The sequence below is a fragment of the Apostichopus japonicus genome, chromosome 23 (assembly GCF_037975245.1).
Source record: "Apostichopus japonicus isolate 1M-3 chromosome 23, ASM3797524v1, whole genome shotgun sequence".
NCBI lineage: Eukaryota > Metazoa > Echinodermata > Holothuroidea > Aspidochirotida > Stichopodidae > Apostichopus > Apostichopus japonicus.
The window spans coordinates 12,828,551-12,846,719 of NC_092583.1; the positions used below are offsets into that span (position 1 = coordinate 12,828,551).

The 18,169-nt window shown below is 35.4% G+C and overlaps 1 protein-coding gene across 6 annotated transcripts in view; it reads right to left on the reverse strand.

Moving 5' to 3' along the window:
• Positions 1-18,169, reverse strand: part of LOC139964820 (cardioacceleratory peptide receptor-like) — a 182,561-nt gene that overhangs the window by 21,641 nt on the left and 142,751 nt on the right. For 5 of the 6 annotated variants that reach the window (XM_071966821.1, XM_071966822.1, XM_071966825.1 and 2 more), the window contains one exon: positions 15,347-15,467. The gene's annotated coding sequence lies outside the window, so the exon portion shown is untranslated. Of the gene's footprint in view, positions 1-15,346; positions 15,468-16,329; positions 16,399-18,169 lie in introns of all 6 variants that reach the window. The other variant, XM_071966823.1, reaches the window with a different exon arrangement.

Here is an 18,169-nt window from a genome sequence, read left to right on the forward strand (position 1 = left end):
GTGCCACCCCAAGGCAAAATATCATCAACTCATAAACTTCAAAATGAAAATATAAAGCAATGGAAAAACGTCAAAATACTATACAAAAACAAAGAAGAAATCTATATAAATCCAAATCGATGAACGATGGTATAATAAAAAACAATAATCATAATCATTATTCCCTTCATATCATGTTCATTTTCATTTTCAAACTATTGATAAAGAATTATACTTGATTTGATACTCTAATCTAGAGGTCCCTCACTTGTTTTAATGACCAAAAAAAATAAATTAATAAAGTGATTGATTATAATGTAGGCGCATTTGCTATTGCCTTGGACAAGGTGTGAGGTACCTAGATTTGACAGCATAAATAAAAAAAATAAAAAAATAAATTATGTACTCATAGCTTAAAAAAGAAGAAAAATTGCAAAATATTTTTAAAGATTAATGACCGAGAGAATAGAGCCAAATATTATGAACGCCGTAAGGTTTAACATTTGAACATTGGAAATAGCGCTTTGATAAATGAAGACCATTATCGGTTACTTAGTAAATTTTGATGAATAAAAATGGATTAATGTAAATGACATCATAATTAAAGAATCGTTTCTTATCTTCTTAATTTTATTTTTATTATTTTGTAAAGAAAAGTTTACGAAGCTTTGTATTCAGCTTGAGAAATATTGAACGTTTTCAAGTTGAACATTTTGTTTATTCTTTAATGCTTTTAAAGAAAGTTTATAAATTTGGAACGAGTTGTGTGTGGGCGTCTGTTAAGTTTATTTCAAACATTTCAAATGTGAAAACGTATATCCATCAAAGAGACAACAGGTAAGGACGATTATATCTTCGAAGACGAGGACATCGACGAAAAACGAAGAGGGAGAAGACCAAGACGAAGAGAACGACGAAGATGGAGACGAGGACGAAGAAGGAGACCGAGGACATAGAAGGACACGAAGACGAAGGCAAATAAGGACATTGGCGAAAACGAAGACGGAGAAGAGACGTGCGAAGGCGGAGATGAGTGCGAAGGAGGAGACGGAGGCGAGCGCGAAGGCAAAGAAGAAGACGAGGATATCAACGAAAACAAGAACAAAAGACGGAGGCGACGATTAAGGAGACGAGGACATGAAGACGTGGATAGAGCTGGAGACGAGGACGATGACGATGCAGATGACGTATTCAGAGATGGCGACGATGACGATGACGGGCCAGATGACGTAGACAGAGATGGCGACGATGACGAGGCAGATGACGTATACAAAGATGGCGACGATGACGAGGCAGATGACGTAGACAGGATGGCGACGAGGACGGGGCAGATGACGTAGACAGGATGGCGACGAGGGCGGGCAGATGACGTAGACAAAGATGGCGACGATGACGAGGCAGATGACGTAGACAGAGATGAAGACGATGACGATGACGGGACAGATGACGTAGACAGAGATGGAGACGATGACGATGACGGGACAGATGACGTAGACAGAGATGGAGGCGAACGTGAAGGCAAAAACAATACGAAAGTAAAAACGAAGACGAAGCCAATGAAGAAGTTTTCAAATTCTCATAATATCATCGAGGTTTTACGATTTTGTTGTTTCAAATTTCCCACTCTTGTGATGACTCATAATTAATATGACAGTTTGCAACGTTATTTGATCATTTTCAAAGTTATTAATCGAAATATTTTGTCATATACCTTTAAGAATATATAAGTGTATACAAATCTGAATGTTAGTTACTTTTAGCTACCACAGGAATTTTGCTTTCCAGTTGGATTTGGATTCTATAAGGAACTTTTATATGCTAAAGCACGGGCTATTCTCATGCAATATTAACGTCGTAATCATTTTTGTATTCGTATTTTACCCTAAAGCATGTAAGAAATATCTTGACTGTGAAATTTTTGATGCATCGCCTCTCGAATGCTGTAGACAATAATTATGCAGAAAACTGAAAAAAATGTAATAATTATGTGCCATGTATAATTCTAGAAACCATCTAGACAGACATCTCTTCATCGAAGCCGAGCAAAATCATTGCAGTTACACTATTCATTAGATGTGTTTATACAGAGGTCCCTGGGAAATACAAAGAGTGCAATAAATCGATGAGTGTGGGGTGGGTTGGGGGTGGTGCTTTCGCGAAGGAGACAGTGAGGGGAAGAGAGGCAGGGTTGTAGGAGTTATGACTCTGAAGCAATACGCAACTGTTCGTAGCTGTAATCTGTAGTTCTACTATAGTCCCAACGCAGGGCCGAGTTTACCCCCTTCCTCCTCCCCCTCCTTTTTCCCTTGTTCAATCCATTCGTTCGTTTCACTAACCAAAATATTTCCATTTTTCTTTTCGGTTTCATATCCTTGTGTTTATATTCCAAATTCATGAGAACAACTTTCTGCGAAATATTAAGCAAGCAATGACTCTGGAAAAGTCACTTCAATTTTTAGTTATAATTAGAGCGTTCTAACCACCACCACCCCCCCCCCCGACCCCCTCAAAAAAAAAAGCCCTCGAAAATGTCAAATGGTCGATCAGATCAATAATCTAACAGTCTTTCAAAGTAATGGCGAGTAAATTAAAACCCCAAGTCTGAAAATCAAGACATTCAAATGCCTTAGGGTTTCGTATCGAGACATAGTTCAACTTTATTTTTATTAATTCATATTTGAATAAATCAATGAAGAAGTTTTATTTTTGTCTAGTCAGAAAGTCATATGGACATTATTATTTCAGAACAAAATAAAACCAAAGATCTGCAACCCCATGAATCGATTTATTATTTGATTAGCTCTTTGCAGAAACGGTGCAGCAAGAAGCAATGCTTCTCCCCTCCCCCCTACCCCCCCCCCCCACACACAAATGAGAGTCCAAATTAACCCAGACACAACAGTTGTTAGTGTTTTTGTGGGTGAGCTGCAAAATTTTGTTGATATAAAGTGGGCTATATCCGCCCGGACTTCTCACTCTCAGGGTTTTTCTCTGTTGAGGACAGGACTTCTATTTGAATTCCCATTTTGGAGGATGTAAACCGTGTAGAGAACTTTAAAAACTGAAAAATGTATATAAGACATAAGAAAATGAATATGAATAAAACTTATGTCAAGGTGAATAAGCAATTAGCCTTGCAGTGTACACGAGGCCCGCTTACTGGCTGCCCGTTTAAAATCAATACTAGCATCAGCGGATGGGGAGTCCTTGGGGTGGAACGGAGGGACGCGAGTCGATAGCAGTAATGTTTGAACTTTCTGTTTAACTCCGTGAAAATTAAATTTCCAAAATATGACATTGGTACCAGCACCCGAATGTAAAGTAAATCTCTTTCACCCGCTGCAGATAGTGACACATATTATATTAAGATTACATGATAGGCCTAGCTATAATATGCTTATACCCTCTCTGTTAATTAGGTTAAATGTAAAAACTTCCAACAAAATGACAATCATATCGGTCACAGAAATCGTTTAATTTGATGTTCTCGTTCACAAATGGGAAAGAGGGAGTTTGAACTCTCCTGCATAGTGACATTAAGACATTACGCATTAGATAAATTAACACCCCAGACAAGATCTCTAGGCTATGCGACATATCTTATTATTAATATTATTATTAATAATATTTGTTATGTAGAGTTGTTCATAGTAAGCTAAACAGAAAGTTGTTGTTTGATGTCAATAAAAATAATTGCCTGACCCACTTGGAATAAAGACAATTATAATGTCAGCTGTATGGCTTCTTATTGCATATAAAGGTTCGAATGACATTTCAAAAAGAAGGTAATCTCCCGCTCTCTCGTGTTTTCTCTTACAACTCTGAGCAGAAGTTCATCGTCCATGCGGCATGTGGTATAGGCTTTATATAATGTGATCAAACTCTGCACGTCTGAGTTTGTAATAAGCTACGGCATGTGTATATCCCTCGCGGGTAAAGTCGAGTGTGTAGTCTAATAAAGGGCCAGCACATCTTCTAGTGGGAAAGTTTAGTCTTTTATAATAAAAAATATATATATAAAAAAGGCAAAGAAAAGAAAATGAGAAGAAATTGAAAAAAAAAAATCTTCACCGAAAAAACTCAATTTCCGATCCAGAATAAGTCTTTGTAGATCTTTCATCAGAAATTAAATTGTCGAGCTCTTTGGTTTTAATACAAGTGACATTATATTTTTTTCGAGTGAAGTGACATCTTTGTCGGTACTTGTTTCGCTGTGTGTGTGAGTGCATGTGTGTTGTCGTATAAAAGTAATCGCTGCCATTTTGTTATAACTGTTTCGCTTAAGGATATGTCAGGTGTAATTTTACCGCAAAGGGAACGAAGAACAAGATTAAAGAAAAAGAAAAAGAAAATAAGAAAATAAGAAAAAAAGTGAAGACGGATGAATGATCTAGGTCTAAGGACTGGAGTTAGAAAAGTAAAAGAAATTTAATTCCGTTTTTTTTTTTAAAAGAGCGATAGGCTTTTTTTTTCCCTTCTTTATAACTCTTAGGTTTTTATGACTCTTATACGAACCATTGGAATTATATATACGAGATGTTGTAATTGCCATGTTGCTTAGCAACGCATCAGTGCTTTTACCGGTTCCCGCCCCCTCGGTAGTTGATCCCCTACCTATAGGCTAAGCCTTATGTTTCAATCTATTCATCTTATAGCATCACATCCCACTTGCTATAGCATGCATGGTATTCTTAATTCTGTTTGATATAATGGGGTAGGGTTTTTTTGCGAATTCCAAGTCTAAAATATATAAGCTAATATATAAGCTTATCGTCTGAACTTAATTTTTTTTTAAATATGACGTCTGAAGTAACGTTAATCGTTTCGGTGTCAACACCGTTAACGTTGATCTTCAAAATAAGAAAAGACTCCAAAATATGGCGGGAAAAGTAAAAAGTGAAAATTACTTCCGTCTCCTTGTAGCACTCTCACAGCTACTAAAAGTAACATGGCGAGTCCCTGACGAGACGTTTTTATGACAGCAAGATATCCCCTTGCAGTATGGAGCAAGATTTTCCTTAGATATCTGGAAGGGGGAGTGGGGGGGGGGGTGTTCATAACAATCATCGTTACTATATTTATGCTAAATATGATGGTTGTTTATTTTTGCTTTTATATCTTATTTTACAGCATTAACCATCAATGGAATATAAACGACATATTTTCTTCATTTCTTTTCTTTTCTATTTTTGGGCTTTTTTTTAACTTTTTGGCTTTACAAAATGAATCCTTATGGAAGGGATTATACTATATCTAAAATATCATACATGACATATGTTAGACGGTGAAATGTGTTTGTAGTTACTCACCGGTATGACATCATCTCGAGTCTTTCCTTCTAATATTGCTAATAGAAATGCCTAAAACTTGGCACGTTCCATATACAACCACTTCTCGTTCGCTTAGCAACAAATGCGCAACGAAAGTGTTCATTATAAACAAACTTTTGTGCGAAATTGACTGTTGACGTTTGCAAATGTGCCTTCAAAATAATAATCTAATTCATTCCTTTTTCTTTTCTTTTTTCTTCTTTTGGTATCTAGGCATTTGTTTTGTTTTTCCAAGTTTAAATCAAAAGACAAATCACAAAAATTGTATACCTACTGTTTGAAGAGTATTTACACTATTAATCATGGCCACAATCACGTATACTTCTGGGGCGGGGGTGGGGTAAATAAGTCATCAGCTTAGCCCCCCCAACCCCATCTCACACCCAAGTGGCATACAGATTATTTCTAAAAATCCTAGTGTACTTGTACAACATAAAGAGTCGAAAATTGTTCAACATTGGTTCAAAAGTTGAAATTTGTGAATGCACGGAGTGGATAGTTTAAGGCCTTTCTATAGTTGAATGCCTAATCATTTATTCAAGATTCCGAATTACAGCCCCTTCCCACATTTGAAACCTATTTTTCATTCCAATAATTTCACACAGCCACCTTCCACTATATATATTTCTTATCCCTAATATTTCTCAATATTATTATTAATTATAACATAATGTATCTTTAAACTTTTCTATATATCGAGTATCATATATAGGCAGCTTGCTTCTTCCTTTTTTACATTCCCAGGGTAAAATCTTAAAAAACACCCAAAAATTTCACGATAATATACGTTGCTAGAAGTCAGATTCTACTCAAAGAAATATTCCATCTTCACCGAGGTACACCTAATCATCTTTTAATTAAAAAAGTCTGCAGTGTAAATCCTTCCTAATGGCGTTTAACGATCAATCGTTGCTTTTTTTTTTCTTCAAAAAACAAATTAGTCTGACCGTTTATATAAGTATATATATATGTATGTATGTGTATGTATAGGCAAGCCGTTAACTGGACAAATATAAATATGCGAATCGACTCCCTCCTATATAGTTTGTCAATGCACTTACCATGATCCATTTTGTACGTGCCGTTACGCAAGTTTGAAACCATCGGTGAGGGTAAAATGTTTGGTAAACGTTGTGTAATTGGCTATATAGTCTTTCCTTCGCCGTTTGTTATGACCGATAATGAATAAATATTTGCGGGAAAATCATCATTATCTCCAGGGTATACGTATATACCACTTACAGAAAGATTATTGCATAAAAAACTGCGTTTTGAGAATAATATATAACACAGTTCGAGCAGTTTAATTGGTGAATGAACTCAGACACCATTTAGAAAAATGAACTTTCAAAAAGTGTTTTTAAATCTGGGAAAGCATAAGCCATATGCAGGGAATTTAAAAAAGGCGTAATTCTGGAAACAAATTTTTCAACAAAAAAAAGGAGAGGGGGGGTCAGGGGGGGATTGCAACAAAGTTCTCTCTTGGAGTGCCAACTCCTCGAATCCTTGAAAACATTGAACGGTGAAGAAAAATGTTCGTTCAGGAAGAATAAACCTCACTGAAGACAGTATAAGAACATTTCATTGTGGGTATTAACTAATGAGAATAACATTAACGGTATAGTGAAAGTTCATGCAAAAAATGTGCAACGTTTGCGGGATGTACGGAATACAAGTACAATGTGGAAAAATGAAAGAAAAAAATCCGAGAGACTTGAGGCAAAACATAGTAACTGTTGCGTTTGATGAATAAACTAAAGCAAGGAACGGTGTTCATTTTGGAAATCAATGATGTTTTAATGTTCGTTGAATAAAATTAACCCCACGGAGCACTGTGGCGTACGAAAATTATCAGGAGGGGGGGGGTGCAAATTCTAATATCCCCGACTGATATAGGTAGGAGCTGCAGTATTTAAATGTAAGGGCCGGGCGAATGAAGGTTTCTTTATAAAGGAGAGTGTGGCCTTCGGATCGTTGAGGGGGGGGGGGGGGGGGTCCTCCCATATTCTTGATTTTTTTTTTGAGGTCCAAAAGGGGTGTTCATCAGCAACAGTGGTCAATAACGAAATTGTACGGTGGGATACTACTAGTGATCAACCCACGGTAACATTACGATCTGCTTCATGTCAAGTTTCGCGGAACTACTACATATGACTGAACTGACAGCGCCCTCGGTTTACTTTGGGCACGGCTGGGAGGAGCCACATTAACACACTCATCATTCAGCGTGATAGCTCAATAGACTGTTAATGATATTAATGGCCTGCTATATACGTACACTTAAAAGCTGGCTACGTCCCTGGAAGATGAACATTTTCACCCCTTGATCAAAATCAACATGTTTACTTTTCTATATTGACAAAGATGAGTCTCTTTTCATTGCATCTATCAAATATATTGGTTGAGGAAAATATTTTCTTGTGATTTCACACAGGTTTGGTTTAAAACATCTCTCTCCACCTCTCTCCACCTCTCTCCACCTCCACCTCTCTCTCTCTCTCTCTCTCTCTCTCTCTATATATATATATATATATATATATATATATATATATATATATATATATATATTATTCAGATTAAAATTGCGGCTTATGTAACACTGGCATGCTTAATTTGCTAGATGTGTGTGTGCTTTAAAAAAAAAACAACAGGTAAACGTGACAGGGTGACTGTATACGTGAAGGCATAAACATGCACTTAAACAAGACTGTTATCAATCCAGACTGATTTCAATACTTTTTGAATTTTTTTTAAATCGGTCATCGATTTAAGTGGCTGGACTATACTTACTCTATATACACACAAACTAGTTATCAAACTGGCTGTTATGTTGTTCATAAAGAACATGTTTTAATTGGGTTATCAGAATGTATGACACAGTATATTTAGTAGATTAAACATTAACATATATTCCTGAATGAGGAGCTGATGTCATCATCAATGGATCTTTAAAGGAGCATTCGAGACATTTAGAAACATTTAAGCTAAACATATTTACGAGCAAAAAAAAAGCTGGATGGCTATAGGAATATTTCCACCCCTCATATTATTATCGTGATTTTTTTTCTTGGACTAAAATTCAGTCTTAAAGTCTGCTTAAAGTCACCATTTTAAAAATAGTGATAAATTGTTCAATTTGGAACTTCTGAAGAAAAGCCTGTTTCTCAGTCCCTGTGAAATAATATAGTAACCATTATGTATTAAAAACCAACATTGATATTTCCACAATTTCGACTTTTCCTTCAACATGTGAAGTGAAACCTGCCGATAGTAAAGCTATCACGATTAACCTTGTTACGGGGGGGGGGGAACTATTAGTCTCGAAGTAAGCTATTGTACTCTTTTTGTATATAGTTAGTACGATATATACTTTTTTATTTATACTATTAGTCTCGAAGTAAGCTATTGTACTCTTTTTGTATATAGTTAGTACGATATATACTATTTTAAACATTTACTTTATATTTTAACATTTCAGTATCATTAACAGATCTATCCCTTCCTTTTTTTCTCTTCAGAAGCTGCAATTCCCAATACTACGTTATAGACTTGATTAAAAATGAACCAACAAATCAAGGAGAAAAAATAGAAGTTTTAACCGCAAGTTTTAAAGGCAATTTTTAAAGGCATCATATTCATAAACTATAACACCCCAAAATATCATTCAGATGTGATTATTTTTCGGTTTACCTTGATTACGTGATAATGAGACATGCATGTTCAGGCGACATAACGTCCCGTCACGACCGAAATGATACAAATCACTGCAGCTGTCACACTTGAACCCTTTTTAGGAGAGTACTCTACCCCACTCGATCGCTTCTTCAACATAAATGCGTTTATGTCTGAGGACATTCATCTATAACATAAGTGCATGACCCATCCGTGTTCTATAGTCTCTGGTTGTTCATGCGAATAGTAAATGTGTCCGCCTGCAATCTCGTTATGTGTAGTGAATAGTTAACTATTAACACATCTTAAGCTCATATAATTATACTATACGAGGAGCGTAAAAGAAGATGTTTTATTTTTTTAGCCCGGCGGTATTTTTAACATGGTGAGTGAACAATTTACATTTATCTTGACAATCATAAATGTGTCTAATTTCACTTCCCTTCTTATTTATTATTGCATCATTAATGACGTAAGTGATTGCGTTTCTCTCTCTATACCTCTCGCGTTCCCGCTCTGTCTTTTAATTACAATTATACGTCAGTCCGTAAAAGTCATGCGAAACTATACAATAACAGAAAAATGGAATGGTGCAGTCTCTATAAACAAAACAAAACCAAACATAATATTTTTTTTTTATAGAACTTCTGGCAAACCCAGGCGGTTTTTTATATTATAATTATGATTATGATTATTATTTATCGATTTGGAAGGTATAGGGTTTGACACGGGGATTATTAATGGAGATTGTCTCAAAGCAGTTTGGTTTTGTGTCTTTCAACTGTCTTGACAAATAAAGCATATAAACATAGCGCACCTAAAGCGTAATTTTGTCTTAAATGATACATACCAAGGAGCTGAATGAGCAATTCTTTTAAGGTTTCTTGACTGACAAGTAGTCTACGTTCCGATCATGAACCAATCACAAGTATAGTTGTTAGCACATCCTTGCGTTTAAACCTAATAATATACTTAATTTATAGTCTAGATAAGCTTTAGAATGAACCATTTGACGTCTTCATTTTTGTTTATTGTCTTGCTTTTTGTTTGTGTGTAGGGGGGGGGGGCAGAAAGCCTAAATGCACGTCGGGCCACACTCATGCCCAGAGCCAAACCCTCTTCAATAGATTCCTGCTGCCCAGATATATATAAGGTAGACGAAATGAGCGGTCAAGAAAAATTGGAAGGGATGTGGGGAGAGGGTAGAGGGGGGGGGGGGTGTTGAGCAGAGTGACGTGCACCTCCAGTTTTTTGAAAACTATAAAAGTGCCAATTCTCTTAGATACACATAGATCCCCTTAGATAGAACCAAGTGGCATCGTTTTTTTTTTTTTTTTGCCATTTTAATAACAACAGAGTGCGTGCTACTATGTCAATTAAACGAAATTCCCTTTCTGAAAAAAAAAACTTAAAAACGTAATTAAACTGGAATTTGTGGTACGGTATGCAGAGAAGATCCTCTTTGTCTGACCCCCCGCCCCTCTCTCTCTCCCTGCCTCTTCGTCCTCGGCCGGATTGAACCCTTTTCCGCCTCCCGGGAGTCTAATATATATATATATTTTGCTTCAACTTTGTTCTACTCTAATGATTGTTGATATCATTATTACATCACAGTATCTATATATTAGCTCTCTCTGTCTCTATCTTTATTTCATTTGTGTTGCAACAGATGTTGGATAAACAATGGTTAGTTTCAAACGAGATATTTAACATGTTTGTTAGTAATACCATCGATCGATAATACATATAGTATAGAGAGCTATATAGCCTATATCCATCCTGAGTTTGAAAGTCACAGACATATATACAAACATCCCTGCGGGCAATCTCTCGTTGACATTTTATATAATTTCATTATCCATGCCCTTCTCGTGAAATTTCGTTCTGCCAATCTTTCGATTCTCACCACAAGTATTTACTAACTTTGCGTGTTTTTGTCACGATTATTTTATTCCATATTTAATTTTTCATTTCTAATGAATCAAAACGAGAGACAACTGAACGGGAAATTATATGCAAGATTTCAAAAGAGCCAAAAAATCTTGGTTCTTATTACAAGAAAGCGACTATTATCAATATAAACTTAACTCTACAAAATTGAGGGAGAGAGAAAAAATGATTATGATTTTGTGGTCATATTTCGTGTTATGATACAACGGCAAAGGAACTTCTTTCGAAGTTTAACAAACGATTTAAATTTTAAAATGAGGCCTATTTGAAATCGTTTGATTCAAATAATTGACGGCTTAAGTTATGTTCGGTCGTAAAATCTCGAAATGTCCTAACGTGTTAATGCTTAGAATGATTAATCAACTTTTAAGCATTTTATTTTACAATAAATTAAAATGCTTTAATTTAAAATCTTCCTCAATCTTTTAACACTCTTACTCCGACAGCTAAGATAATTGTTTTCCAGTCTGTTCGGTGAGAGATAATGTAACTGCTGATTGTAAGTTTTTGATTTTGCATAATTTTCTTGAAGTTTTGATACAAAAAGCAGATAAATTAACAGTGCAATTCCTTAATTTGACTAATAACTTTCATCTCAAAATATCATGAAAAGTCAATTGTTTTTGAAAGTTACCATTTGTTTCATATGTATCTCCTTATAATATCCTGGCGATGCTATATATTTATTATAGCGAACAGAATCATTCATAATTTCTATAATTAACGTTAATATACGTTAATTATATATTTTGCTCTGAGTAAATCTCCTTACATTTGCTGCAAAAACGTCTGAAATTGTTATGACGATAGGCAACAGGTGGTGTGTTGCCACGATATGTAATGAGTCTTGTTCACGTGGAAAACGTCGGCTGTGTGAGACGTGCTGTTGGCAAAACGCGCATATAAATGTCTTGTACGTATTATGTTGCGTCGGGTTGTTGCTCTGTATATTATTCCGACCAAGTCATATCATATTCACACGTAATTGAATAGCCCTCTATTTAACTAAGCGTTCTGTTTAATTACAATCTTTAAATATGTTATGAAACTTAACTACAATTTCACGCCAAAAAAAAAAAAAACCCGTTTCAACTTTCAGTTGGTCTGTATATACATATATATATATATATATATATATATATATATATATATATATATATATATATATATTTATATATATATATATATATTTATACAAATCTCGATAATAAAAAAATTGAAAACACCACAGACTTTAACTTATACATCTATTTACCAAAATTGATACAAAAAGAACGACATGTTTCGAAAGTAGCGACTTTCATCATCAGGTTACATACGCAAAATGAACAAGTAATAGCAGACAAATGTACACTAGCAATAACACACAAGGAAAAGTAGATTAACTCAACAAAGATAACACTGGACAGTCAAGCTGCTTGTTGAGATTAGGTTTATCCCAATTGATATGTAGACTTTCTTTGATCCTAAGCTGGAGTTTAGTGGGAGCGGAGTCGATAATTTTGAATGAGTTGTTGTCACATAGCCGCTTACAGTTGGGAAATTTAGCTAAGTGTTTGTAAATATGTGAATTCTTATCGGCTTTTAAATGCTCAGAAATCCGTGTAGAAAGGTGCCTATGGGTTTCCCCTATATAACAAGCATTACAGCTTGTGCAGATGAATTTATAGACCACACGAGATTTAAGGTATGATGGAATCATGTCTTTTACTACACACATATTTCGAACTTTAAATGAGATAAACACTAATTTGACATCAATGTCTGTACAATGCGATTTGATCAACTGTCTGACTTTGTTCTGAGCATGACCAGAGAAATTACCAATGTACGGGAGCTTGTAAAATCTGGTATTGTGAGAAACCGGGTCAATGATATTTTTCGGTGACACCCAGGGGAAACCCATAGGCACCTTTCTACACGGATTTCTGAGCATTTAAAAGCCGATAAGAATTCACATATTTACAAACACTTAGCTAAATTTCCCAACTGTAAGCGGCTATGTGACAACAACTCATTCAAAATTATCGACTCCGCTCCCACTAAACTCCAGCTTAGGATCAAAGAAAGTCTACATATCAATTGGGATAAACCTAATCTCAACAAGCAGCTTGACTGTCCAGTGTTATCTTTGTTGAGTTAATCTACTTTTCCTTGTGTGTTATTGCTAGTGTACATTTGTCTGCTATTACTTGTTCATTTTGCGTATGTAACCTGATGATGAAAGTCGCTACTTTCGAAACATGTCGTTCTTTTTGTATCAATTTTGGTAAATAGATGTATAAGTTAAAGTCTGTGGTGTTTTCAATTTTTTTATTATCGAGATTTGTGCTAGGAAGACCATTTGGATATATATATATATATAAATATATATATATATATATATATATATAAATATATATATATATAAATATATATATATATATAAATATATATATATATATATATAAATATATATATATATATATATATATATATATATATATATATATATATATATATATATATATATATATAAATATATATATATATAAAAACGTATAACATCAAGTTTCAATTTCATTTAAAAGCTTATGATTTCATCATGACGGATTCTTCAGCGTTAAAACTTCAGTCACTAAAAAAAAAAGTTCCAATCAGTGGAAAAGATTTTAAAAAATCCACATAGATTTCCCCACGAGACCAAAAGAAAAGAACAAAACGATTTTTGACTTTAATATCAATCATAATTTGAAAAGGTCAAAACAATAGGTATATGAGATTGTCATATCAGCAAATCAAGTAAATACAAACACTTTCTTTTCTTTTCTTATTCAAGTTCACAATGTCTTTATCATAGCCTACTCCACAGCACTTGACTCTGATATCCTACTTTTTGTATAACGAAAGGACCGGGTCTCGATACTTTTTCGTAAAATGGTGATTTATTTTTAATTTGGCAATAGTTTCCAAACGATATCACTCAAATTAATCAGTCCCGGGATCTGCTGTTTGCGAGATTAGATTTTTTCAATAGATTAAGTGACTAATCAGCCTTCATGTATAAGATTGATCGATGTAATTGTAACAAGTCTTCCAGAAGCTTAAGATACCTCATGTTACCTCAAACGAGCCTTGAGGTTCCCCCAAAGTACCTCGAGATAAGATACATTAGATGCGGTCCCATATGGTATATTACCTCTTGACATATTGCAGTTACTTTTTTTTATGATTAACTGCAGGCTTTAATGTTCTTTAAAATAGTAGCCTTTGTCAAGATATAAAGCGATTTGTGCGTGTGTGTAAGTATGTGTGCGAGTGTGAGGGTGGGTTACAATATTTCCAAACCTATCGAGACATTTTGAAAATATGTTTTATTTTAAGTAAATGAGCAAGTAATGTTTGAATCACAACCAGTTCTCCATATTTCGTCGCCAGGAGCAGCAGCGGACCGAACCAGACAATTATAAGGAGTGGAGACAATATAGACATTATAGACAATTTAGGCCTATTTATTGGGTTTTAATGTTGTACTAAGTTGTACTAATAACCATCTTTTTGTGTGATAGATTGATAAGGGGGTTGGGAGAAGGTGGTATATACCCCCACAGAAGCCCTCCCCTGAACCCGCGCTTGAGGACAACTTTTCATACACCGGTAAGTCTGCATGTACCGGTAGGTCGCATACCGTGTAAGTCTGCATGTACCGGTAAGTCACAGACCGGGCAAGTCTGCATGTACCGGTAAGTCACATACTGGGCAAGTTTGCATGTACAGGTAAGTCACATAATGGGTAAGTCTGCATGAACCGGCAAGTCACAGACCGGGTAAGTCTGCATGTACCACCTCAAGATACTGAAATCAACTCCATGGAAGGGGTATCACTTCCGTAGTGAAGCGGTCTGTGTAGTACTGTATACGGTCAAATATACACAAACTGCATGTTATTAAGAGAAACAAAATAATAAATTTCATGGTGACATAAAGAACGAAAAAAAGTCGACTTTGTTGCCAGATGCATTCGACAAAACATCACACAATTTGAGAAAGGAAAAAATACCCCATCTTAGTCATACGACATGCTTTGACGATGTGGGTTGACCTAAATATGCAGAAGACATCAGTTAATGTTGTCTAAGCAATCAGTTTAACTCACCGGCGTATCCCTTTGACTGCAGCTAATGCATGTGACTGTGTGGTTATCTGGGGCGGTATAGGTTTCATACATTTTGCTATTAAACTGTGGTAGGTCTTTTTGGTTGATTGTCGATGTTTTCAGTGCTTTGAACACCGACGGGTGGGTGTTCTCAAGATCTGTTTTGACATGTTAATGTACATTACTGACACATATTCACATATTTATTTGATCGCGAGATAAGGTAATCTGTAAATACATATAACCACTTTAACTGATGATCAGTTCCATGTCTTCTTACCTGTTAACGTATGAGGGGGCCTCCTCTTGATACTCAACAGACGAAAAGTAAAAGAAATTGCCCGAGGTGTCACAACTCTCGCCAACGGTTTCCGTCTGCTGGCTTTACTTGGAACATTAACCTGCCAAGAAAAAAAAGAGGGGGGGGGGGGAGTAAGTCATTTGAGAGATGTTTTAAGTAAGGAAGATATACAAGATGAAGTAGGGAAGGATCGCGGAAATCTTTGTGAATATGTCTGGAAATATTCAAATAATAAAAACAAATATGAAACCAGCCGCTATTTTCTTTTTGGAATTGCTTTTATTCCGTCCCCCCCCCCCCCCCCCTTATTTTCAAGAACCTTTAATGCCCAATTTTGGTTAGGTCAACGCAATTGATAATTTTATTAGATTAAATAAAGGTATAAGGTATAGAGAGTAAAACTTCGGCTCGAATTTAAGAAGAAAAATCGATCAAATTCAGTACCGCCCTCTCATCACTTTCGTGACTGATTTTGTCGAGAATCTCATGACATCTAGCTAGTTAGCTACTTGCTGAATTGGGCACTCGTACCCTTCGCTCTCAGCGTTCTATGACATGCGGTAAATTTGGCCTACTCCACCGATCTTTCTTTTTTAGCTTGAGCGAAAAATGATTGTCTTGATGTGTGTGGTAGTAGTTATATACGCAACAATAATTATGATAAATATTTAAATATAAATAATTATATATACATAATTAACATAAATAATTATAAATACTATTTTATAATTAGAATTTTTATTATAAATAAATATAAATATAAATAATTAAATAAAAAATATAAAAAAAATAAAAAAAATTATTATAAAAACAATACGCAACAACAATTATATACGCAAACAATAATTATTAAATACATGCCAATTTTAGCATATCATGTATATATCTTATATGAAGGCATAAGTGGAATCCTTTACATTCTGAAACAAACGTAGTAAATAATTGTCTTTATTCCATGTTACCTGACTTTGATGTCATTCTCGTTTTGTTTTGTTTCCCACATTCCCCATTTTCTTTGATGTCTTTTTTTTCTAAAGAACAAATTTGAATTAAAAAAAGCTTTTTTTTTTAAACCGTCACATTTCGTGGAAATTTATTTGCGTAGGAACAAGTATTTGTATCTAACAATCATAGGCTGATAATAGCTTGAATATGATTATCACTTTAATTTGCAACACGAGGTCTCTATTTTGGGAAGAATAACTCGGGGTCGTAAGAAAAACTAAATTAACTTGTCGAATGTCCTATATACGGATGCCTATTACGATCGGGTGGGTGGAAAAGACAACGAAACGGGTTTTTTTTTACAACGTTAAAATGAACGATGCAAACGAAAATTAATTGACAACACTAGAGACCCTCACTTGAGATTTGTTTTGTTTTATAGATACGTACACAAGTGCGTCATAATATCAAGGACATTTTTAAGTGGGTACCGTATCGATAATATAGAGTTTGTTTCTTGAAACCCTATTTGGTTGTTATATTTTCATCACACAGAAGAGATATGACTTAACATTGACATTATTTATAATTATTGCAGCTTGATACAGTCATACGGTCATGCACACCAAACCCTACAACCGAGTAGAGACGTAATTAATCAAATTAAAAAACTCAGTTCCATTATATTCCCCTATGACGTCATCATCTCGTTGTGAAGACGCCCTGTCATAACAAAACCCCTCATCCCCCAAATCCCCCCCCCCCCAATCTCACGAATTCCTGTTGTCACTACTCCCCAATAGACTTGGACATGGCACAAAGAGTCTCTTACATGTAACAGGCTGACCATTGGCCAAATAATACAGTAAATCCCACCTATTCATTAAAGCAATGAATATTCATAGTTTCATTGATACCCCCCCCCCCCTACATTATTATCACAACAACAAGGCTTAATTGTGGGAATATATCCTAGAGAAAGTGGATTTCCAAGAACAATTTAAACACACTTCCTACGCGCATATCAATTGATACGGACTATAGCTAGGGTGTGGGTGGATAATTGTGTTTACGCGGTATATAAATAACAATAATATATCTACTGAATAAATAAGTCTTTATACCGCGAATTTATTTCACTGTTGCTAATTGCAAAGTCGCTTTATACCAAGTAAAAGCACAAGCTGCGACAGATTTAGCAGCAATTTGTACGATAAGATTTTAATAACATTTTCGAAGAAAGGAAATTAATGATAATTTTCTGAAGTGTATATCTATCTTCCACCGATGAATAGATATACAGCGAGTTACGAATTGGTCGTATAGTCCGAACTGACTCGAGATCATCTGATCTCGTGGGAAATCGAGGTCCAGTGACCAAGTGCAAGGTTAATTGAAGTTTCTTGCTGTGGTAAATTTTTGCTCTGAGTTTTAATTTAAATTCCACAAAGTGACGCAAATTTTTCGAGTCTTTGTCCGAGTTGTATCATCATAAGGAAGGAGGTATATGTTATGTCAAACTACGCGATAAACACTCTTATGTAACATACAAGGGCGTAGGAACCGGGGGGCTGGGGGGCGCCAGCCCCCCAGTGAAAAATGTGGAGGGGCGGAAGTATCATTCCGCCCCCCCCCCCCGCTTCGCAGGTCAGAAAATCCCTTTTTCATTTCCAAATGAGAAAAAAATCTCATTTGGAGCACCAAATTGCATCTAAGGCCTGGTGAAAATACAAAATTAAGTTTACAAAATGGAGTGGGTGGGTTGAAGTGTGCTATATTGCACCAAATTGCATCTGAGGCTACCTGGAAATGCAAAAAATTCTAAAGGGGAGGGGGACACCCCCTCCCCTTAGACCC